Below are 25934 nucleotides of genomic sequence, written 5' to 3'. Positions count from 1 at the left end.
GAACGCTGGTCTAGAAAGGAGACTTACCTCAATAAGAGCTACGAAGGAAATATTTGTGAAAACTCTTCACAGCTGTGTTCTGATGATGTCACTGAGTAGACTGATACCCCCGTTTCATTGATCCAGAATCCATACTGTAGATAAGGCTGTACAGTCAAAAATAAGCCCTCAACGCAATTCTGAAGTTTAATGTATTAACTAATTATTGTCCCTTTTTGTTGAATTTATATAACAACATTCCAACCTCGTTTAGCATTATCTAGTCCAAATCTGGCACGATTTCACTATTTTGTATCCGTTTACATCACTTTCAGTGATGGGAGTTTTTTTTATTTTGAAGGCGAACCGCCGAGTCCACCAATGACTGTATATGAATCGGGGGAGGGGAGAACCGGTGCCCACTCTATTGAACCACGGAAAGTTCAAAGCCTTAATTTAATTTTTTAAGCAAAATATAAGGGAGTTATACTCCAGTCTAGTAGGTGGCGGTAATGCAACAAAATGGATGCCAACCGCCGTTAAACCTCATTGAAGAAGAAGAAGAAGAAGCAGTCAGAAATCACCTAGCAACCGCACCAGGCTCCGTGTTTGAAGGGGTCTGTCTGGTCAGTATCTAAAATAGCTAGCTAGGTTAGATTTACAATAGACTTGAGTTTAGCTTGGCTAGCTAGATAATGTTAGTGAGAGAGCTAGCTAGCCACAGTGGAGCCGAATTGAATGTAATCTAGCTAGCTAGTTTAACTAGCTGCTGTTAGCATATAGATAGCTACAGTTAGCTCGTAAGCTATCTAGCTAATTTTCCCCAAACATCGGACACCCCCTAACCTCGGACACTCTAGCCGTTGGAGGACTGAATCACCTCGAGCTCAACATTTAAATGGACTGAAAAATAACGGTACGTTTTGTGACTAATGACACCCTTTTAGCTAGCTAACCACCGATTTTCAGTGCAATTTATGTAAGTTAAGTTAGGTTTTGAGCGTTTTCAAAAAAGTTATATGTACACATTTTGCGGAACACGCTGCATATTGTAAAATTCGACTGCGCGACAGACCACACCTAATTGAATATCCAACTTTTTAACCTCTGAAATATAGCTAACGGATTTTCTAATGTTGCTATCTTAGTTGCTAAATGTTGATAGAACTGCTAAGTAAGCAAAAAGGAAAGAAATTGTCAGCGTTAGATAATACATATCACGAAAACAGCTGCATGTTGTCAAGCTTTACCATATCAAAATTGGGAGTCCTCTGACGGAGGCGTTTTGCACAATCTGCAAAAATGTATTTGGAACTTTGAACCATGAACTTTTTGACACCTATCACTGTTGGCTATGTTTCATCTTACAACAGCTACATAGAGGCAGTATTTAGTCAAATGTTACAATGTGTGCATCAAACTGTAATATTACACTAATTGGTACACTAATTTTCATTACAGATAACATCAAACAAAAAACGTGGGTACACTTTCAGTTATTGTGAAAACTTTCATCATCACCTTTCAATGCCTTAGCTTTGAAATGTAAATGTTTATACATATTCAGATTGAGTTATCTGTCTAAAATGTGTATAGTATGCCAAGTTATTTAGCTACATGTATTTACCACTGCAGCACGGAGAAAGTCAAGAGGAAGCAGTGGAGTGAGGAGGACATGTTCCATGCCATGGAGGACTGCGGGGCAGGGAAGGCTATCCGCCAGGCTGCCAAGGTTAGGCATCTTTTTGTTTTTAGGAGATTACCATGTGTATGTGAATTTTATCTGCTAGTAACAGTTTTCTTTTCTTATCTACCAAGGTGCATGGTGTACCTCGGCAGACCCTGGCGGACAGGCTGAGCGGCCCTGTGACCCATGGTTGTCGCAGTGGACCACCCACATTGCTTGCATCAGAGGATGAAAATTCTCTGGTGCAGTACTGTATCTACTGGGCCAGCCATGGGTTCCCCTTCACCAGACAGAGGCTGATGAAATACGCCGACAAAATACGCAGGTATTTGGTGTTCTCTGTATTTATGTATGTAGATTGGTGGACTGACTGTTCTCAATGTGTGTGATGTAAATGTGGATGTGTATGGTAATGCCAAAACCAACATTTTCATCCTGGATGGACAATTATATATTCTATTCTATTGTAGGTTTCGGCACCCAGGGGAAACAATCCCGCCACTGGGGAAGCGGTGGTGGGAAATGTTCAGGAGGAGCCACGAGAACCTGCGCGTGAGGAGGCCGGACACCCAGGACGGGGGGAGAGCTGAGTGTGCCACACGTCCGACGATGGACACCTTCTTCACTTCTTATGAGAAGCACTTGGAGGAGAGTGGGTTGAGGGAGAAACACGGACAAATCTATAACTGCGATGAGTCTGGGTTTCGTAGCGACCAGAGCAGGCACAAAGTGCTGGCTCCCCGGGCCGCAAAACACGTGTACCAGCAGGCTCCGGGGACCAAGGAGCACATCACAGTGCTGGCCTGCTTCAACGCAGCTGGGGAGGACGTCCCCCCCCCCCCGTCCCCCGTCCCCCGTCCCCCCCTTTATCATCTACCCCAAGTGTTTCCCCGGTGGCCACTACACACTGGGAGGCCCCCCGTCCCCCCCCCCCCAAGCCTTGGCTAGCGGTGGCTACATTGACGGGGACCTGTTCAGGAAGTGGTTTCTGCACTTCATTAAGCATGCAGTGAAGGAGCGCCCTCTCCTTCTCCTCTTCGATGGGCACAAGAGCCACATGGACCCGGTGGTGCTCGCGGCGGCACTAAGGGAAGGGGTTATGCTTCTTTGTCTTCCACCACACTGCAGCCGCTGGACGTGGCATACTTTGGCCCTTTTAAAGGCTGAGTTCTCCAAGGTAGCTGGAGACCTTAGCCATTTTGACCACTCTTACATGGTAAACAAATCAGAATTTGCCAGAGTATTCCGCTACTCGTACCAGCGATGCAAGGACATGCGCTATGTGGTGGAAGGGTTTAAGAAGTGTGGCCTCTTCCCTTTTTGACCCTTCAGCCATTGAAGGGTCCCGTTTAATGCCGTCTCGGACCCTACCGGGTCCCAACACCGCCTCTACTGGAACCAGCAGCACTGTGCCATCCATCAGCACCTCCTCCCCAGCGACCGCAGGAGGACCCTCAGCCCCTGCCCCAGTCCCAGCCGCTGCTCCAGTCCTATCCCAAGCTCTAGAAGAGCACCCCCTAATAGAGGGGGGGGGGCTGATAGCGAAGGACCTGGGGCACATCCTTACTGTCCTGAAGTATCGGCTGGACCGATACAGAAGACTCCCTGTGGTCGCCACGTGCCTCACCGGGGAGGAATACACGCGCCGGTGGCAGGAGAGGGGTGAGAAGGAGAGGAGAAAGAGCGTCGGGCAGCCCTCAGAACACAGAGGGCACAGGAGAGGGCTGCCATGGATGAGACCATTGACGCCATCGCCTCTGCTGGACCCCCTGCTGGAACCACTCCTGACAGCTGCATCACCACTGCCAGTGCCTCCCAGTGTGCAACACCTGTAGGAGCCGCCGGAGTCCCCAGCTGCAGAAGGCCACATGCCTACTCTCCCGACCACACCGTCGTCGGCCCCTCAACCCCACTGTTACAAACACCAGCTCCTCCAAGCCATCGTCGGCGGTTTTGTCCACCACCACCCCAATGCACACCACCCACCCTGTCTGTCACCGCCAACACGGCCTCCTCTGGACCAACTGCCTCCTCCGTCTCCCCTGTCTGTCACCGCCAACACGGCCTCCTCTGGACCAACTGCCTCCTCCGTCTCCCCTGTCTGTCACCACCAACACAGCCTCCTCTGGACCAACAGCCTCCTCCGTCTCCCCTGTCTGTCACCACCAACACAGCCTCCTCTGGACCAACAGCCTCCTCCGTCTCCCCTGTCTGTCACCGCCAACACGGCCTCCTCTGGACCAACTGCCTCCTCCGTCTCCCCTGTCTGTCACCGCCAACACGGCCTCCTCTGGACCAACTGCCTCCTCCGTCTCCCCTGTCTGTCACCACCAACACGGCCTCCTCTGGACCAACTGCCTCCTCCGTCTCCCCTGTCTGTCACCACCAACACGGCCTCCTCTGGACCAACTGCCTCCTCCGTCTCCCCTGTCTGTCACCGCCAACACGGCCTCCTCTGGACCAACTGCCTCCTCCGTCTCCCCTGGTCACACCACCATAGCAGCCTCGTCTGGTGTCCCTGCCCCCTGCAATTTGAATACCGCCACCTCCACAGGTAAACACATGTTAAATAACGAAAAAATGACTGTTTGTTATCTGTTTTATAAAACAGCAATGTAAAACAAATATATATATATATATCTCTCTACATATCTACAGTACATAGCACCAGCCCTCAAGTCATCTCCACCTCCTCCAAAACCTCTGCGGCTTCCTCCAGAGGTGTTGATGTAAAAAAGTTGAAAAGGGTTTTCATGAAACATGCTCTGTCTAACAGTACTTTTTCTCAAACTGCATCACAGAAAAGGAAGAGAAAAGCTACACCGGTCACGTCTGTCACTCCACCCATGGCACCGCTCTCAGGTCCTTCATCATCTGTTTTTCCTCGCTCTCTCAGTTGTATCAATTACTATTGTTGTTGAAGGACTTCTACATTTTGCAAAACCATATTAATCAATTTGTATTATTTTATTTTTTATAAAAGAAGACACCACCTGCTGTGCTCGCTGCGGGGAGCGTGATCCGCCTGCAAGCTCCTCTCAGGAGTGTAGATCCGAGGTGCCATGGGGTTGTGCTGTGACTTCTGCCAGCACTGGTTCCACTGCAGGTGTGTGCAGTGGGATCAAGAGGTAGCGGTGGAGCTGGAATATTATTGGGATTTTTGTGACAATATAGGGATGGAGGTCGAGATTTAATTGTTTGTTTTGTTTGTGTTCATATGAAATTATTTATTTGTTAAAAAAAATAAATGTCTAAAATATAATATATATATTTATTGAACCCATCTTGTGTATTTCTTCCTTTACTTTCCAAGTGCATCTCTGCAACAAACTCCAACAGTGTTTTCATTGTTTTATGTCAATGCACAAAGTTTTATTTGATGTAAATTATTAATACAGTACTCATATTTTATTTGGTTACAACACTGAATGTGTTGGTGAAGAACAATTTTTTAAGAGTCCACAGGAGGGCGCACCGGGCTACGCAATGATAAGTTGACAGGCAAGTCATTATTTTTTTACCGGAAGACTAGCCAACTAGTCAACTATCTAGTAAACACTTCCGGTACGTGGTTGGTGTCTCTTTTTTCAACAAAATTAAACAGATATATCTTGTAATTGAACAAAATAGTAAGGTGGCCAATAACTGGGGGCCGTATGCCGATAATACGGGACGTATTTTTTTGCTAAACCGCTTATCAAAAGCTGATAACGGTAGTATTTCCAATGAAATGTCAAACTTGCTAATTGCTAACCCGTTAGCTAACATTTTTATGACACCAATAATCACAAAACATTGGAGGCTTGATCACAAGGTAACACTGTTGAAGGTAATATATTTCTTTAAACGCTGTTGAATATGCCGATAATACGGGATTCTACGGTACAGTTGAAGTCGGAAGTTTACATACACCTTAGCCAAATACATTTAAACTCAGTTTTATACAATTCCTGACATTTAATCCTAGTAAAAATGCCCTGTCTTAGGTCAGTTAGGATCACCACTTTATTTTAAGGATGTGAAATGTCAGAATAATAGTAGAGAGAATTATTTATTTCCACTCAACCTTCCATAGCAGTCTGAGCTGTATCTACACATTGTGCCCCACTACCCTCTCCCTATCCTCCATTTCCCCACAACAGTCTTCCAAAGAAGTTTGTGCTTACATTTCTACTTACAGTCGTCCACTCTCCTCCACTAGGAGTCGACGCTTCCGGTTCTCGTTGCATGAGCAGTTCGATTCTTCCAATAATCACTCTCATCCAGAGTAATGGGAATAGAAGGGAGGAAGTTATGTAGTCTAGGATGGGATACGGGATTGAATTCCTCTTTGAAATTGACGGGGAAACATGGTACTGGAATGTGTAACGGCTGTATATAGTTGTAAAGGAAGGTCGTGACCGGCCTCACTCCAGTACAGTAGGTGGCGGTGTATTCACTTCTCGGTTGGTTGCGGTCTGCCAATAAAAACTCAAAGAAGAAGAAGAAGAAGGAGCACAACAGCAGCTCGTCGGCCACCTCCGTAGCTTGCTAGCCAACATAACCGAAACGTTCAAGCTCTTTAGACGCTTTCTGGTATATTAGCCACTGTGTTTTAAACCCACTCCTGTTGTCTAGCTATTTATCCCGTTTAATTTCATATTTACTTTGTTGTTATTAGTCAGGTAGCTGGCTTGATAAATTGGCCTAGCAATAGGCTAGTCGCTAATGCTAACTAGCTAGCTAACATCCCCGACCATGAGTTCACTAAGCTACTCTCCTCCTGCTAAAGAAGAGGAGGTCTGCTGGACGGAGAAAGAGGGTCTGTGGCTGAACGTTGTCGTGAAAGAGGAGGAGGAAGAGGAGGATGTCACAGTAAAGAAAGAAGTAGAGGGTGAAGCTGTTACCGTGAAAGAAGAAGAGGAAGACGTTACAGTGAAAGAAGAGGAAGACGCGTTCAGAGTGAAAGAGGAGGAGGATGTTACAGTGAAAGAGGAGGAGGAGGAGATAGCGGAGGATGCAGTTTTTAGAGTGAAGGAGGAGAAAGAGGGAGAGATAACTGTCATATTGGAAGAGGAGACAGGAGATCTGATTAACACCAGTAAGTACTGTCTTAAGAACGGAGGCACAAACTCTGCAGTTGTTGAACTGATGTGTGATTTCAAAGGGGCAATCTGCGGTTGCTACGTCCATATTTTGACATTTTAATTAATTATATATATATATATAGCCGTTGTTTCTTGAAGAATATAACTTCTAAAATGCCTCATGACCTTAGTTCAACTGTAGTACCCCATCAGATCCCAAAATAAGCTTTTTTTTACTCCAATGTTTAGAAACAATGTAAATGTAAACACTGTATAGCCTCAAAACATGGTTCAAACTATCATGTTGATATCATGGATGGCCATTCCTTGCATCCATAGGTCTGTCTATGAATTTGATACATTTCTCCAGCCCCATCCCTCAGTTTATTACCAAAAGAGTGGTGGGGTGGTCACTGTGTTTATTGTTTCAAATAAAGGATTCTAGCTTTTGATTTATTACTCAGAAGCTGTGCGGCAGTTTGGAGACGCCAGTTAAACCTCTCACTCAAACCCTTCTTAGGTTGCACCTACTCAAAACTGTCAGTGAATATTCTGATTGACAAAAAAAGCTGTGGAAAGTACAGTAAATTTAAAACGCACATAAAATCAGTGTAATGTCTGGATCCAGTCTAGTGTCAGGTGACCTGTTGTGTCCTCGCCTTCGGTGGTAATGTCTGGATCCAGTCTTGTGTCAGGTGACCTGATGTGTCCTCGCCTTCGGTGGTAATGTCTGGATCCAGTCTAGTGTCAGGTGACCTGTTGTGTCCTCGCCTTCGGTGGTAATGTCTGGATTCAGTCTAGTGTCAGGTGACCTGTTGTGTCCTCGCCTTCGGTGGTAATGTCTGGATTCAGTCTTGTGTCAGGTGACCTGTTGTGTCCTCGCCTTCGGTGGTAATGTCTGGATCCAGTCTTGTGTCAGGTGACCTGTTGTGTCCTCTCCTTCGGTGGTAACGTCTGGATCCAGTCTAGTGTCAGGTGACCTGTTGTGTCCTCGCCTTCGGTGGTAATGTCTGGATCCAGTCTAGTGTCAGGTGACCTGTTGTGTCCCTCGCCTTCGGTGGTAATGTCTGGATCCAGTCTAGTGTCAGGTGACCTGTTGTGTCCTCGCCTTCGGTGGTAATGTCTGGATCCAGTCTAGTGTCAGGTGACCTGTTGTGTCCTCGCCTTCGGTGGTAATGTCTGGATCCAGTCTAGTGTCAGGTGACCTGTTGTGTCCTCGCCTTCGGTCTGATCATTTCCCCGTCATCTCCAAACTGTTCTCTATCAATTGCTACTATGGTCATGGTTTACATTTCCTCTGTTAGAAACATTTGAATTTGGCCCAATCCATATAGGCCGAATTCCACGAGTGTAAGGGGTTAAATATCTGCTCCGGATCAAGATTCAAAGATGTCTGCAGAAAGAATGTGTTGTCAGCTATGACACGACACTCTTAGTTTGAAAACATCTCTGTTGGTTATTGAACTACAGTCAGTGGAGTGGATTTACGCCCGGTAGTAGAATTGTGGTAACATAATTTTATCATGGGTCCCTAATCTGCACTACACAGATATGGATCATTATGGATATGACTATTTACATTTTTTATATTTTTAGTCATTTAGCAGACGCTCTTATCCAGAGCCACTTACAGTTAGTGAGTCATTTAGCAGACGCTCTTATCCAGAGCCACTTACAGTTAGAGAGTCATTTAGCAGATGCTCTCATCCAGAGCCACTTACAGTTAGTGAGTCATTTAGCAGACGCTCTTATCCAGAGCCACTTCCAGTTAGTGAGTCATTTAGCAGACACTCTTATCCAGAGCCACTTACAGTTAGTGAGTCATTTAGCAGACGCTCTTATCCAGAGCCACTTACAGTTAGTGAGTCATTTAGCAGAACGCTCTTATCCAGAGCCACTTACAGTTAGTGAGTCATTTAGCAGAACGCTCTTATCCAGAGCCACTTCCAGTTAGTGAGTCATTTAGCAGACGCTCTTATCCAGAGCCACTTACAGTTAGTGAGTCATTTAGCAGACGCTCTTATCCAGAGCCACTTCCAGTTAGTGAGTCATTTAGCAGAACGCTCTTATCCAGAGCCACTTACAGTTAGAGAGTCATTTAGCAGACGCTCTTATCCAGAGCCACTACAGTTAGTGAGTCATTTAGCAGACGCTCTTATCCAGAGCCACTTACAGTTAGTGAGTCATTTAGCAGACGCTCTTATCCAGAGCCACTTCCAGTTAGTGAGTCATTTAGCAGAACGCTCTTATCCAGAGCCACTTACAGTTAGTGAGTCATTTAGCAGACGCTCTTATCCAGAGCTACTTACAGTTAGAGAGTCATTTAGCAGACGCTCTTATCCAGAGCCACTACAGTTAGTGAGTCATTTAGCAGACGCTCTTATCCAGAGCCACTTACAGTTAGAGAGTCATTTAGCAGACGCTCTTATCCAGAGCCACTTACAGTTAGTGAGTCATTTAGCAGACGCTCTTATCCAGAGCCACTAACAGTAGTGAGTCATTTAGCAGACGCTCTTATTCAGAGCCACTTACAGTTAGTGAGTCATTTAGCAGAACGCTCTTATCCAGAGCGACTTACAGTTAGTGAGTCATTTAGCAGACGCTCTTATCCAGAGAGACTTACAGTTAGTGAGTCATTTAGCAGACGCTCTTATCCAGAGCCACTTACAGTTAGTGGGTCATTTAGCAGACGCTCTTATCCAGAGCCACTAACAGTAGTGAGTCATTTAGCAGACGCTCTTATCCAGAGCGACTTACAGTTAGTGAGTCATTTAGCAGACGCTCTTATCCAGAGCCACTTACAGTTAGTGAGTCATTTAGCAGACGCTCTTATCCAGAGCCACTTACAGTTAGTGGGTCATTTAGCAGAACGCTCTTATCCAGAGCCACTTACAGTTAGTGAGTCATTTAGCAGAACGCTCTTATCCAGAGCCACTTACAGTTAGTGAGTCATTTAGCAGAACGCTCTTATCCAGAGCCACTTACAGTTAGTGGGTCATTTAGCAGACGCTCTTATCCAGAGCCACTTACAGTTAGTGAGTCATTTAGCAGACGCTCTTATCCAGAGCGACTTACAGTTAGTGAGTCATTTAGCAGACGCTCTTATCCAGAGCCACTTCCAGTTAGTGAGTCATTTAGCAGACGCTCTTATCCAGAGCCACTTACAGTTAGTGAGTCATTTAGCAGACGCTCTTATCCAGAGCGATTTACAGTTAGTGAGTCATTTAGCAGACGCTCTTATCCAGAGCCACTTACAGTTAGTGAGTCATTTAGCAGACGCTCTTATCCAGAGCCACTTACAGTTAGTGAGTCATTTAGCAGACGCTCTTATCCAGAGCCACTTACAGTTAGTGAGTCATTTAGCAGACGCTCTTATCCAGAGCCACTTACAGTTAGTGAGTCATTTAGCAGACGCTCTTATCCAGAGAGACTTCCAGTTAGTGAGTCATTTAGCAGACGCTCTTATCCAGAGCCACTTACAGTTAGTGAGTCATTTAGCAGACGCTCTTATCCAGAGCCACTTCCAGTTAGTGAGTCATTTAGCAGACGCTCTTATCCAGAGCCACTTCCAGTTAGTGAGTCATTTAGCAGACGCTCTTATCCAGAGCCACTTACAGTTAGTGAGTCATTTAGCAGACGCTCTTATCCAGAGCGACTTACAGTTAGTGAGTCATTTAGCAGACGCTCTTATCCAGAGCCACTTCCAGTTAGTGAGTCATTTAGCAGACGCTCTTATCCAGAGCCACTTACAGTTAGTGAGTCATTTAGCAGACGCTCTTATCCAGAGAGACTTACAGTTAGTGAGTCATTTAGCAGACGCTCTTATCCAGAGCCACTTACAGTTAGTGAGTCATTTAGCAGACGCTCTTATCCAGAGCCACTTACAGTTAGTGAGTCATTTAGCAGACGCTCTTATCCAGAGACACTTACAGTTAGTGAGTCATTTAGCAGACGCTCTTATCCAGAGCGACTTACAGTTAGTGAGTCATTTAGCAGACGCTCTTATCCAGAGCCACTTACAGTTAGTGAGTCATTTAGCAGACGCTCTTATCCAGAGCCACTTACAGTTAGTGAGTCATTTAGCAGACGCTCTTATCCAGAGCCACTTCCAGTTAGTGAGTCATTTAGCAGACGCTCTTATCCAGAGCCACTTACAGTTAGTGAGTCATTTAGCAGACGCTCTTATCCAGAGCCACTTACAGTTAGTGAGTCATTTAGCAGACGCTCTTATCCAGAGCCACTTACAGTTAGTGAGTCATTTAGCAGACGCTCTTATCCAGAGCGATTTACAGTTAGTGAGTCATTTAGCAGACGCTCTTATCCAGAGCCACTTACAGTTAGTGAGTCATTTAGCAGACGCTCTTATCCAGAGAGACTCACAGTTAGTGAGTCATTTAGCAGACGCTCTTATCCAGAGCCACTTACAGTTAGTGAGTCATTTAGCAGACGCTCTTATCCAGAGCCACTTACAGTTAGTGAGTCATTTAGCAGACGCTCTTATCCAGAGAGACTTACAGTTAGTGAGTCATTTAGCAGACGCTCTTATCCAGAGAGACTTACAGTTAGTGAGTCATTTAGCAGACGCTCTTATCCAGAGCCACTTACAGTTAGTGAGTCATTTAGCAGACGCTCTTATCCAGAGCCACTTACAGTTAGTGAGTCATTTAGCAGACGCTCTTATCCAGAGCGACTTACAGTTAGTGAGTCATTTAGCAGACACTCTTATCCAGAGCCACTTACAGTTAGTGAGTCATTTAGCAGACGCTCTTATCCAGAGCCACTTACAGTTAGTGAGTCATTTAGCAGACGCTCTTATCCAGAGCCACTTCCAGTTAGTGAGTCATTTAGCAGACGCTCTTATCCAGAGCCACTTCCAGTTAGTGAGTCATTTAGCAGACGCTCTTATCCAGAGCCACTTACAGTTAGTGAGTCATTTAGCAGACGCTCTTATCCAGAGCCACTTACAGTTAGTGAGTCATTTAGCAGACGCTCTTATCCAGAGCGATTTACAGTTAGTGAGTCATTTAGCAGACGCTCTTATCCAGAGCCACTTACAGTTAGTGAGTCATTTAGCAGACGCTCTTATCCAGAGCGATTTACAGTTAGTGAGTCATTTAGCAGACGCTCTTATCCAGAGCCACTTACAGTTAGTGAGTCATTTAGCAGACGCTCTTATCCAGAGCCACTTCCAGTTAGTGAGTCATTTAGCAGACGCTCTTATCCAGAGCCACTTACAGTTAGAGAGTCATTTAGCAGACGCTCTTATCCAGAGCCACTTACAGTTAGAGAGTCATTTAGCAGACGCTCTTATCCAGAGCCACTTACAGTTAGTGGGTGCGTACATTTTTCATACTATAATATCATTCTCTTCATGGTGATGTATCCTAAATAGGTACACAAAGGTAGAAATATGAAATGCATAATGATGGATATTTTATATTATTACAGTAGATCACACACCGTAGATCACAGTACAGTAGATCACAGTAGATCACCGTAGAGCACAGTACAGTAGACCACAGTATATCACAGTTCAGTACATCGCAGTAGATCACAGTTCAGTACAGTAGATCACAGTTCAGTACATCGCAGTAGATCACAGTTCAGTACAGTAGATCACAGTTCAGTACAGTAGATCACAGTTCAGTACATCGCAGTAGGTCACAGTTCAGTACAGTAGATCATAGTTCAGTACAGTAAATCACAGTTCAGTACATCGCAGTAGATCACAGTTCAGTACAGTAGATCACAGTTCAGTACAGTAGATCACAGTTCAGTACATCGCAGTAGATCACAGGTCAGTACAGTAGAGCACAGTAGATCACAGTTCAGTAAAGGACTCCACTCTACTCTACTGTACTGAACGATACCTAACCCAGCTGGTGACTAAGACTACAAGGCCCAACCCTAAAGATCCTTCAAAGTCAACTCTGATTGATCTTATCTTAACGAAATCACCAGAGAAATATGTTTCTACTGGTGTCTTCCCCCAAGACATTAGAGACCATTGCCCAGTTCGTGTTAGAGACGTGAGAATATAAAAATCTAAACCTCGTGTGAAAAAGGCTTTTTTACATGATCTTTATTTTAGTGACCTTGATTGTGTTTCAGCTATCCCTGAACCTGATTTAGCTTTGAGCCTTTTTTTGCAGATGTCTTCAATACTATTGTGGATAATCATGCGCCCTTGGGGCGGCGGGTAGCTTAGTGGTTAAGAGCGTTGTGCCAGTAACCCGAAAGGTCGCTGGTTCTAATCCCCGAGCCGACTAGGTGAAAAATCTGTCGATGTGCCCTTGAGCAAGGCACTTAACCCTAATTGCTCCTGTAAGTCGCTCTGGATAAGAGCATCTGCTAAATGACATTTTTTAAAAAATATATTTAATGAAGGGTTAAAGGTAGATGGAATGCCTGGTACACTCCGGAATGATCAGAAGTCATTCATAACAGAGATGATGCTTGGACAAGGCCAGGAACACAGGCTTAGGCCCGGACTGGCAAGCTTTTAAGCGACTGAGGAATCATTGTGTAAAACAAATCAGAAAGGCTACATCTGATTATTATGTAACCGCTCTTTCAGATTGTAATGGGAACCCAGCTAAATTCTGGAAGAATGTCAAATCCCCGAGGGTTCTTCCTCGTCTCTGCCACAACAAATTAATTCAAAGTGGCGTCATTGATGCATTTAATCACCGTGTTATTTCAGCTGGCTATCTCTTTGAAATAACTTCTAAGCCTATTCACAATGATATTGGTCTGGAGGCTGATAGGGGAAACTTAAAAACAAATTTTTCAAGTTTTAATTCATAAACCCAAATTGATCTCAGTAAAAACACTATAACTAATTGTTAGGTACCTTTACTTGTTACTTCTGTGAACTTTCATTATCCTCATTCCTCATGAAGGAGAGAAATGAGAAAATAATTTCTCCAAAACTAAATCTAAGTGTTGATATTAGTTGGGTCCTTACTTCAACATTATTGTGTTTTGATGTACACTACATGACCAAAAGTATGTGGACGCCCGCTCATCGAACATCTCATTCCAAAATCATGGGCATTAATATGGAGTTGGTCCCCCCTTTGCTGCTATAACAGCCTCCACTCTTCTGGGAAGGCTTTCCACTAGATGTTGGAACATTGCTGCGGCGACTGATGCTGGGCGATTAGGGCTCAATGGGGTTGAGGTCAGGGCTCTGCAGGCCAGTGTAGTTCTTTCACACCGATCTCGACAAACCATTTCTGTATGGACCTCGCTTTGTGCACGGGGGCATTGTCATGCTGAAACAGGAAAGGGCGTTCCTCAAACTGTTGCCACAAAGTTGGAAGCACAGAATCGTCTAGAATGTCATTGTATGCTGTAGCGTTAAGATTTCCCTTCACTGGAACTAAGAGGCCTAGCCCGAACAATGAAAAACAACCCCAGACCATTATTCCTCCTCCACCAAACTTTACAATTGGCACTTGCATTCGGGCAGGTAGCGTTTTCCTGGCATCTGCCAAACCCAGATTCGTCAGTCGGCCTGCCAGATGGTGAAGCGTGATTAATCACACCAGAGAACACGTTTCCTCTGCTCCAGAGTCCAATGGCGACAAGCTTTCTACCACTCCAGCCGAAACTTGGCATTGCTCATGGTGATCTTAGGCTTGTGTGCGGCTGCTCAGCCATGGAAACCCATTTCATGAAGCTCCCGGTGAACAGTTATTGTGCTGACGTTGCTTCCAGAAGCAGCTTGGAACTCGGTACTGAGTGTTGCAACCGAGGACAGATGATTTTTAGCACTAGCGGTCCCGTTCTGTGAGGTTGTGTGGCCTACCGCTTCTAGGCTTAGCCGTTGTTGCTCCTAGACGTTTCCACTTCACATTTAACAGCACTTACAGTTGACCGGGGCAGCTCTAGCAGGGCAGAAATTTGACGAACTGACTTGTTGGAAAGGTGGCATCCTATGATGGTGCCACGATGAAAGTTGCTGAGCTCTTCAGTAAGGCCATTCTACTGCCAATGTTTGCGCAGAATAACTGATTAATTTACGAACGCAAAACACCCGTTGAATATGGCGGTGTCAGTAAACAAAAAAGCGTAATTAAATTGTTGCCAGCAGCACAGTTAGTCACCAACGCTCTGGATAACATGAAAACAGCCTAACCTGCTCTGCTAGGGTGAGTAAAATGGTCAGTGGGGTGTTAAATTAGAGAAAATTGGGATTATGGTTCATTGTTTACCTCTGGATAACATGAAAACAGCCTAACCTGCTCTGCTAGGGTGAGTAAAATGGTCAGTGGGGTGTTAAATTAGAGAAAATTGGGATTATGGTTCATTGTTTACCTCTGGATAACATGAAAACAGCCTAACCTGCTCTGCTAGGGTGAGTAAAATGGTCAGAGTGGGGTGTTAAATTAGAGAACACCCCACTAAATGAGAGAACACCCCACTGACCATTTTACTCAAAGACTGTACTCCAGCCATCTTGCCTGTCCAAATCAAACATGCCAAAGGGCTAGCAACAAAGACTGTACTCCAGCCATCTTGCCTGTCCAAATCAAACATGCCAAAGGGCTAGCAACAAAGACTGTACTCCAGCCATCTTGCCTGTCCAAATCAAACATGCCAAAGGGCTAGCAACAAAGACTGTACTCCAGCCATCTTGCCTGTCCAAATCAAACATGCCAAAGGGCTAGCAACAAAGACTGTACTCCAGCCATCTTGCCTGTCCAAATCAAACATGCCAAAGGGCTAGCAACAAAGACTGTACTCCAGCCATCTTGCCTGTCCAAATCAAACATGCCAAAGGGCTAGCAACAAAGACTGTACTCCAGCCATCTTGCCTGTCCAAATCAAACATGCCAAAGGGCTAGCAACAAAGACTGTACTCCAGCCATCTTGCCTGTCCAAATCAAACATGCCAAAGGGCTAGCAACAAAGACTGTACTCCAGCCATCTTGCCTGTCCAAATCAAACATGCCAAAGGGCTAGCAACAAAGACTGTACTCCAGCCATCTTGCCTGTCCAAATCAAACATGCCAAAGGGCTAGCAACAAAGACTGTACTCCAGCCATCTTGCCTGTCCAAATCAAACATGCCAAAGGGCTAGCAACAAAGACTGTACTCCAGCCATCTTGCCTGTCCAAATCAAACATGCCAAAGGGCTAGCAACAAAGACTGTACTCCAGCCATCTTGCCTGTCCAAATCAAACATCCCAAAGGTAACAAGATTATACAGGTTTATGCGTTTTGGGATCCAGGTAGCTCTGCAACCTTCAGTACTGAGAAGCTGATGACAGAGTTGCATCTTAAGGGTAAGAAGACAGAGATTATCTTTAAGAACAATGGGATAAAAACCCTGGTGAGTAGCTCCAAAATAAGAGGAACTAGAAGAGTGTAGTCTTGAGGACACCCCATTATTATAGCTGTCAGAGGTGTACACTCGGAGAGAGATTCCAGTCACCATTATTATAGCTGCCAGAGGTGTACACTCGGAGAGAGATTCCAGTCACCATTATTATAGCTGCCAGAGGTGTACACTCGGAGAGAGATGCCAGTCACCATTATTATAGCTGCCAGAGGTGTACACTCGGGAGAGAGATTCCAGTCACCATTATTATAGCTGCCAGAGGTGTACACTCGGAGAGATGCCAGTCACATTATTATAGCTGCCATACGATTCCCACATATTATAGCTGCCAGAGGTGTACACTCGGAGAGAGATTCCAGTCACCATTATTATAGCTGCCAGAGGTGTACACTCGGAGAGAATTCCAGTCACCATTATTATAGCTGCCAGAGGTGTACACTCGGAGAGAGATTCCAGTCACCATTATTATAGCTGCCAGAGGTGTACACTCGGAGAGAGATTCCAGTCACCATTATTATAGCTGCCAGAGGTGTACACTCGGAGAGATGCCAGTCACCATTATTATAGCTGCCAGAGGTGTACACTCGGAGAGAGATTCCAGTCACCATTATTATAGCTGCCAGAGGTGTACACTCGGAGAGAGATTCCAGTCACCATTATTATAGCTGCCAGAGGTGTACACTCGGAGAGAGATTCCAGTCACCATTATTATAGCTGCCAGAGGTGTACACTCGGAGAGAGATTCCAGTCACCATTATTATAGCTGCCAGAGGTGTACACTCGGAGAGAGATTCCAGTCACCATTATTATAGCTGCCAGAGGTGTACACTCGGAGAGAGATTCCAGTCACCATTATTATAGCTGCCAGAGGTGTACACTCGGAGAGAGATTCCAGTCACCATTATTATAGCTGCCAGAGGTGTACACTCTGAGAGAGATTCCAGTCACCATTATTATAGCTGCCAGAGGTGTACACTCGAGAGAGATTCCAGTCACCATTATTATAGCTGCCAGAGGTGTACACTCGGAGAGAGATTCCAGTCACCATTATTATAGCTGCCAGAGGTGTACACTCGGAGAGAGATTCCAGTCACCATTATTATAGCTGCCAGAGGTGTACACTCGGAGAGAGATTCCAGTCACCATTATTATAGCTGCCAGAGGTGTACACTCGGAGAGAGATTCCAGTCACCATTATTATAGCTGCCAGAGGTGTACACTCGGAGAGAATTCCAGTCACCATTATTATAGCTGCCAGAGGTGTACACTCGGAGAGAGATTCCAGTCACCATTATTATAGCTGCCAGAGGTGTACACTCGGAGAGAGATTCCAGTCACCATTATTATAGCTGCCAGAGGTGTACACTCGGAGAGAGATTCCAGTCACCATTATTATAGCTGCCAGAGGTGTACACTCGGAGAGAGATTCCAGTCACCATTATTATAGCTGCCAGAGGTGTACACTCGGAGAGAGATTCCAGTCACCATTATTATAGCTGCCAGAGGTGTACACTCGAGAGAGATTCCAGTCACCATTATTATAGCTGCCAGAGGTGTACACTCGGAGAGAGATGCCAGTCACCATTATTATAGCTGCCAGAGGTGTACACTCGGAGAGAGATGCCAGTCACCATTATTATAGCTGCCAGAGGTGTACACTCGGAGAGAGATTCCAGTCACCATTATTATAGCTGCCAGAGGTGTACACTCGGAGAGAGATTCCAGTCACCATTATTATAGCTGCCAGAGGTGTACACTCGGGAGAGAGATTCCAGTCACCATTATTATAGCTGCCAGAGGTGTACACTCGGAGAGAGATTCCAGTCACCATTATTATAGCTGCCAGAGGTGTACACTCGAGAGAGAATTCCGAGTCACCATTATTATAGCTGCCAGAGGTGTACACTCGGGAGAGAGATTCCAGTCACCATTATTATAGCTGCCAGAGGTGTACACTCGGAGAGAGATTCCAGTCACCATTATTATAGCTGCCAGAGGTGTACACTCGGAGAGAATTCCAGTCACCATTTTTATAGCTGCCAGAGGTGTACACTCGGAGAGAGATTCCAGTCACCATTATTATAGCTGCCAGAGGTGTACACTCGGAGAGAGATTCCAGTCACCATTATTATAGCTACCAGAGGTGTACACTCGGAGAGAGATTCCAGTCACCATTATTATAGCTGCCAGAGGTGTACACTCGGAGAGAGATTCCAGTCACCATTATTATAGCTGCCAGAGGTGTACACTCGGAGAGAGATTCCAGTCACCATTATTATAGCTGCCAGAGGTGTACACTCGGAGAGAGATTCCAGTCACCATTATTATAGCTGCCAGAGGTGTACACTCGGAGAGAGATTCCAGTCACCATTATTATAGCTGCCAGAGGTGTACACTCGAGAGAGAGATTCCAGTCACCATTATTATAGCTGCCAGAGGTGTACACTCGGAGAGAGATTCCAGTCACCATTATTATAGCTGCCAGAGGTGTACACTCGGAGAGATTCCAGTCACCATTATTATAGCTGCCAGAGGTGTACACTGGAGAGAGATTCCAGTCACCATTATTATAGCTGCCAGAGGTGTACACTCGGAGAGAGATTCCAGTCACCATTATTATAGCTGCCAGAGGTGTACACTCGGAGAGAGATTCCAGTCACCATTATTATAGCTGCCAGAGGTGTACACTCGGAGAGAGATTCCAGTCACCATTATTATAGCTGCCAGAGGTGTACACTCGGAGAGATTCCAGTCACCATTATTATAGCTGCCAGAGGTGTACACTCGGAGAGAGATTCCAGTCACCATTATTATAGCTGCCAGAGGTGTACACTCGGAGAGAGATTCCAGTCACCATTATTATAGCTGCCAGAGGTGTACACTCGGAGAGAGATTCCGGTCACCAAAGAAAACATCCCCTCACATATAAACATCAAGGAATGGCCTTATCTCAATGAAGTGACTGTAAGTCGCTTTGGATAAAAGCGTCTGCTAAATGGCATATTAATTAATTAATAATTAATAAGTGAGGTTGGCCAGTATTGATACAGATGTTGGACTGCTTATTGGGAGTCAACGCCCCCAAAGGCACTGGAACCGTGGACGGTCATTAACAGTGGACAGTCATTAACAGTGGACAGTCATTAACAGTGGACGGTCATTAACAGTGGACAGTCATTAACCGTGGACGGTCATTAACAGTGGACGGTCATTAACAGTGGACGGTCATTAACAGTGGACGGTCATTAACAGTGGGCGGTCATTAACAGTGGGCGGTCATTAACAGTGGACGGTCATTAACAGTGGACGGTCATTAACAGTGGACAGTCATTAACCGTGGACGGTCATTAACAGTGGACGGTCATTAACAGTGGACGGTCATTAACAGTGGACGGTCATTAACAGTGGACGGTCATTAACAGTGGACGGTCATTAACAGTGGACGGTCATTAACCGTGGACAGTCATTAACAGTGGACAGTCATTAACAGTGGACGGTCATTAACAGTGGACAGTCATTAACCGTGGACAGTCATTAACAGTGGACAGTCATTAACCGTGGACGGTCATTAACAGTGGACGGTCATTAACCGTGGACGGTCATTAACAGTGGACGGTCATTAACAGTGAGACGGTCATTAACAGTGGACGGTCATTAACAGTGGACGGTCATTAACCGTGGGCCGGTCATTAACAGTGGACGGTCATTAACAGTGGACGGTCATTAACAGTGGACCGGTCATTAACCGTGGACGGTCATTAACAGTGGACGGTCATTAACCGTGGGCCGGTCATTAACCGTGGACGGTCATTAACAGTGAACGGTCATTAACCGTGGGCGGTCATTAACAGTGGACCGGTCATTAACGTGAGCCGGTCATTACAGTGAGCCGGTCATTAACAGTGGACGGTCGCTAACCGTGGGCCGGTCATTAACAGTGGACGGTCATTAACAGTGGACGGTCATTAACAGTGGACGGTCATTAACAGTGGACGGTCATTAACAGTGGACGGTCATTAACCGTGGACGGTCATTAACAGTGGACGGTCATTAACAGTGGACGGTCATTAACAGTGGACGGTCATTAACCGTGGACGGTCATTAACCGTGGACGGTCATTAACAGTGGACGGTCATTAACCGTGGACGGTCATTAACCGTGGACAGTCATTAACCGTGGACAGTCATTAACAGTGGACAGTCATTAACCGTGGACAGTCATTAACCGTGGACAGTCATTAACCGTGGACAGTCATAAACAGTGGACGGTCATTAACCGTGGACAGTCATTAACCGTGGACAGTCATTAACCGTGGACAGTCATTAACAGTGGACGGTCATTAACCTTGGACGGTCATTAACAGTGGACGGTCATTAACCCTGGACGGTCATTAACAGTGGACGGTCATTAACCCTGGACGGTCATTAACCCTGGACCGGTCATTAACAGTGGACGGTCATTAACAGTGGACGTCATTAACAGTGGACGGTCATTAACAGTGGACGGTCATTAACAGTGGACGGTCATTAACCCTGGACGGTCATTAACCCTGGACGGTCATTAACCCTGGACGGTCATTAACAGTGGACGGTCATTAACAGTGGACGGTCATTAACAGTGGACGTCATTAACAGTGGACGGTCATTAACAGTGGATGGTCATTAACAGTGGACGTCATTAACAGTGGACGGTCATTAACCGTGGACGGTCATTAACCGTGGACGGTCATTAACAGTGGACAGTCATTAACAGTCCAAGGTAATGGTCCATTTGCGGTAAAGACTCTCCTTGGATGTGGGTTGGTCAATGGTCCACCCAACGGGGGGTAGATGGACGTGGAAGACCAGTGGTCAATGGTCCACCCAACGGGGTAGATGACGTGGAAGACCAGTGGTCAATGGTCCACCCAACGGGGGTAGATGGACGTGGAAGACCAGTGGTCAATGGTCACCCAACGGGGGTAGATGGACGTGGAAGACCAGTGGTCAATGGTCCACCCAACGGGGGGTAGGTGGACGTGGAAGACCAGTGGTCAATGGTCCACCCAACGGGGGTAGATGGACGTGGAAGACCAGTGGTCAATGGTCCACCCAACGGGGGTAGATGGACGTGGAAGACCAGTGGTCAATGGTCCACCCAACGGGGTAGATGGACGTGGAAGACCAGTGGTCAATGGTCCACCCAAGGGGGTAGATGGACGTGGAAGACCAGTGGTCAATGGTCCACCCAACGGGGGTAGATGGACGTGGAAGACCAGTGGTCAATGGTCCACTCAACGGGGGTAGATGGACGTGGAAGACCAGTGGTCAATGAGGTCTACTATGTGTTGTCTGCTCAGTGCACGACCCTCTAGGATTCCACCTTTCATCCTGACAATGGAGGACTGATCTGATCTTAACGAATACACCAGAGAAATATGTTTCTACTGGTGTCTTCCCCCAAGACATTAGAGACCATTGCCCAGTTCGTGTTAGAGATGTGAGAATATAAATCCAAATGTGGTTGGGGATGAGGAAATGCCAGGTGTCTTTTGATCAACAGTGGAAGAAATGGCAGATCTCAACCAACTGACTGGTTTTCATGTCAACGGATGCATTCAAACCAAGTGACTTTGGGAAGGTGATCATCTGCCCAGCTGCGCCATTTCTGTGATGCCCAGTGAGGTAGGATATGGTGATGCCCAGTGAGGTAGGATACGGTGATGCCCAGTGAGGTAGGATACGGTGATGCCCAGTGAGGTAGGATACGGTGATGCCCAGTGAGGTAGGATATGGTGATGCCCAGTGAGGTAGGATATGGTGATGCCCAGTGAGGTAGGATACGGTGATGCCCAGTGAGGTAGGATACGGTGTTGCCCAGTGAGGTAGGATACGGTGATGCCCAGTGAGGTAGGATATGGTGTTGCCCAGTGAGGTAGGATATGGTGATGCCCAGTGAGGTAGGATATGGTGATGCCCAGTGAGGTAGGATACGGTGATGCCCAGTGAGGTAGGATACGGTGATGCCCAGTGAGGTAGGATATGGTGTTGCCCAGTGAGGTAGGATACGGTGATGCCCAGTGAGGTAGGATACGGTGATGCCCAGTGAGGTAGGATACGGTGATGCCCAGTGAGGTAGGATACGGTGATGCCCAGTGAGGTAGGATACGGTGATGCCCAGTGAGGTAGGATACGGTGATGCCCAGTGAGGTAGGATATGGTGATGCCCAGTGAGGTAGGATACGGTGATGCCCAGTGAGGTAGGATACGGTGATGCCCAGTGAGGTAGGATACGGTGATGCCCAGTGAGGTAGGGATACGGTGATGCCCAGTGAGGTAGGATACGGTGATGCCCAGTGAGGTAGGATATGGTGATGCCCAGTGAGGTAGGATATGGTGAACTATCTACTGTAAAGAAACACCCCAGACAATCCTCATGTCACTTTCATCATGGGCAGGGCTGAGAGCAGCCCCGCAAAAGCAAGTGGGCATCCCTCGAATAGAGCTTGCAGCAGCAGTTTTTGCAGCACGTGTTGATACAATGTTAAAATCAGAGCTTCAGATTCAGCTGGAGAAAAAAAAAGAATTCTGGACTGCTGTGTTGCGCAACAAAGGTTCCATAAATTTGTGGCAAACAGGTTTGTCAAAGATGGCGGCATGTGAGCTCCAAAGTCAATCCAGCAGATGATGCGTCACATGACTGCAGAAATCTTTCCTGAAATCCAAGAGATGGATTCAAGGTCCAGACTTCCTGTTGAGGGCGGAGTCTCAGTGGCCAGAGGACCTGAGCCCCATCCCTTCTGATGACCCTGAGGTCAAGAAGGTCATGAGCCCACCAATCAGCTGATAGAACACGTTTCACTGTGGAGTAGCTTGAAAAGGGCTGTAGCTGAAAATCAAGTGACTGTCATAACTTATTTACATTTTTACATTTTAGTCATTTAGCAGACGCTCTTATCCAGAGCGACTTACAGTTAGTGAGTGCATACATTTTTATTTATTTTTCCCGAACCCACAACCCTGGCGTTGCAAACGCCATGCTCTACCAACTGAGCTACATCCCTGCCGGCCATTCCCTCCCATACCCTGGACGACGCTGGGCCGACTACGACAGAGCCTGGATTCGAACCAGCCTTAGACCACTGCGCCACTCTGTATTTTTAGCCTAGAATCATCCACTATAATACTAATGTGAAAAGAATAAGACTAAATAAGGCTATTGTTGTTCACTTGACTGTCTTATTAAGACAATTGTCAAAAAAGTTTGTAAAAGCATTTAAACATTCATTACAGATGTCAATTGTTGTATAACATCGTGGGGTAAGCTCTGGGCATCAACTTTTACCTCAAAAAAACTGTGGATTTCTGTTATTGTGGGCCTTTAACCGTCTGTCTGACTTTGTTGTTCACACAGGAGAGAGACGTGACTATCTTGGATCCTCTGGGGAGCCTCATCAACATCATGATGCTGACGAGGCAGAGAAGAGTCTCTCCACATCAGAACACCTCAAGAAACACCAGCAGAGACCCACAGGGAAGAAACCTCACTGCTGCGCTGACTGTGGGAAGAGTTTCACCTCTTCATCAGATCTTAAAATACACCGTAGAATCCACACAGGAGAGAAACCTTATAGCTGCTCCGACTGTGGAAGGAGTTTTACCACACTAAGCCAGATGACATCTCATCGGAGAACACACACGGGAGAAAAGCCTTTCAGTTGTGATCGATGTGGGAAGAGCTTTGCTCAGTCAGGCAACCTGACAATTCACCAGAGAACACACACAGGTGAGAAGCCTTACCACTGCTCTGACTGTAGAATGAGTTTTACCACCTCGGGTGGACTGATATCACACCAGAGAACACACGCAGGAGATCAGTGTGGGAAGAGCTTTGCTGCCGCAAGGAACCTGATAGTTCACCAGAGAGACCACACAGCTGCTCTGACTGTCCACCAGAGAATCCACACTGAAGTGAAACCATACCGCTGCTCAGACTGTGGGATGAGTTTTACTACCTCAAATGGACTGATATCACACCAGAGAATCCACACTGGAGAGAAACTATACCACTGCTCAGACTGTGGGTTGAGTTTTACTGGGTTAGACAAACTGACTATGCACCAGCGAGTACACACGGAGAGGACTTACAGCTGTGACCAATGTGGGAAGAGCTTTGCTGCAGCAACAAACCTGATAGTTCACCAGAGAACACACACGGGAGAGAAACCTTACAGCTGTGACGAATGTGGGAAGAGATTCACTCAGTCGGCACACCTGGCTGTCCACCAGAGAACACACACGGGAGAGCAGCCTTATAGCTGTGATCAATGTGGGAAAAGTTTTGCTTTGCCAGGAAACCTGACCGTACACAAGAGAACACACACTGGAGAAAAGCCTTACAGCTGTGATGTATGTGAGGATAGTTTTGCCACCTGGACAGCCCTGGCTACCCACAAACGAATCCACACAGGTGAGAAACCATACCACTGCTCCGACTGTGGAATGAGCTTTACTTCCTCGAGCGACCTGAGAAGACACCAGAGAACCCACACAGGAGAGAAACCTTACAGCTGTGATCAGTGTGGGAAGAGCTTTATTCGATCAGACTCCCTGGCAAAACACAAGAAAATACACGCAGGAGAGCCACAGAGTGTAGAATGATCTCCAACACCAGACCTGGGTAGTAGAACACAGAGTGTGGAATGATCTCCAACACCAGACCTGGGTAGTAGAACACAGAGTGTGGAATGATCTCCAACACCAGACCTGGGTAGTAGAACACAGAGTGTGGAATGATCTCCAACACCAGACCTGGGTAGTAGAACACAGAGTGTGGAATTATCTTTTTTTGTGATAACTGTTGATGTTGTAGTGTGTGTTCAACTTGTTTCACTTTACAGTATTTAAAAAATCCTACCACTTTTGACTGCTTTGTAAATGATCAAACATTTATAGAAGGAGCATCAGGACAATGAATTGAATGCGTGTTGATTTAGTTGGAGACCCTAGAAGCATTCCACAGATGTTGCTGTATTTAACATAAGAATGAGTTTCTAATATCATGTGGCCAGGCGGCTCCAGGTTTTCACTGACGTTGCTCTCCAAAAGCCTGAGGAAGTTTGCTCATGTTGGAAAAGTAGGTAGGTATGACAGCAGCCTGATGACCTGTTTGCTGCCGGCTGATTGGCTGAGAGTATACGCCATTTCCCCAAAACAACTACCCTTTCCCATCCCTCTTCAGAAGCACAGAATATCCAGAGACCCTGGAGAGGGGTGGCGTCTTTATTTTCCAGAATGTTCCTGAATGGTCCAGTCTCAGTCCTGACTTAAATCTGCCTGAAAATCAGAGACAAGGTTTAACATATTGCTGTCCATCATTTTCCCAAATTTACTGAGCTAGAGCAACTGTCACAAAAACAATGAATATATGAGTTGTGCGAGGTTGGTAGAATATTATTCAAAATGATGTATGGTTGAGTCCCGTGTAGCTCAGTTTGGGTAGAGCGTGGCGTTTGCAGCGCCAGGGTTGTGGGTTCGTTTCCCACGGGGGGGCAGTATGAAAAATGTATGCACTCACTGACTGTAAGTCGCTCTGGATAAGAGCGTCTGCTAAAATGACTAAAATGTAAAATGCAATGGCTGCCAAATGATGTATGGTTGTAATGGTGCCAAAAGGCCAAAGGTGCCAAGTATTAACTAAGGAGACTTCAATCAAATTAGATTTCATAAAAAAAACTAAACAATGTGTAGATCTGTAGGAATGTACAGTTGAAGTCGGAGGTTTACATAAACTTAGGTTGGAGTCATTAAAACTCGTTTTTCAACCACTCCACAAATTTCTTGTTAACAAACTATAGTTTTGGCAGGTGGGTTAG

At 46.0% G+C, this 25934-nt stretch overlaps 1 long non-coding RNA gene across 1 annotated transcript; it reads left to right on the top strand.

Annotated features, from left to right (window-relative positions):
• The first annotated feature begins 569 nt into the window (after positions 1 to 569).
• On the top strand, positions 570 to 1636 carry LOC123488232. The gene is made up of 3 exons (XR_006659969.1): positions 570 to 895; positions 1441 to 1459; positions 1615 to 1636. It is a non-coding gene; the product is annotated as an uncharacterized LOC123488232 (long non-coding RNA).
• The last annotated feature ends 24298 nt before the right edge of the window (positions 1637 to 25934 follow it).

The sequence above is a fragment of the Coregonus clupeaformis genome, unplaced genomic scaffold, assembly GCF_020615455.1.
Source record: "Coregonus clupeaformis isolate EN_2021a unplaced genomic scaffold, ASM2061545v1 scaf2079, whole genome shotgun sequence".
Taxonomy (NCBI): domain Eukaryota; kingdom Metazoa; phylum Chordata; class Actinopteri; order Salmoniformes; family Salmonidae; genus Coregonus; species Coregonus clupeaformis.
Note: the sequence above shows the minus strand (reverse complement) of the source record. Positions and strands in the feature narration are given on the sequence as shown.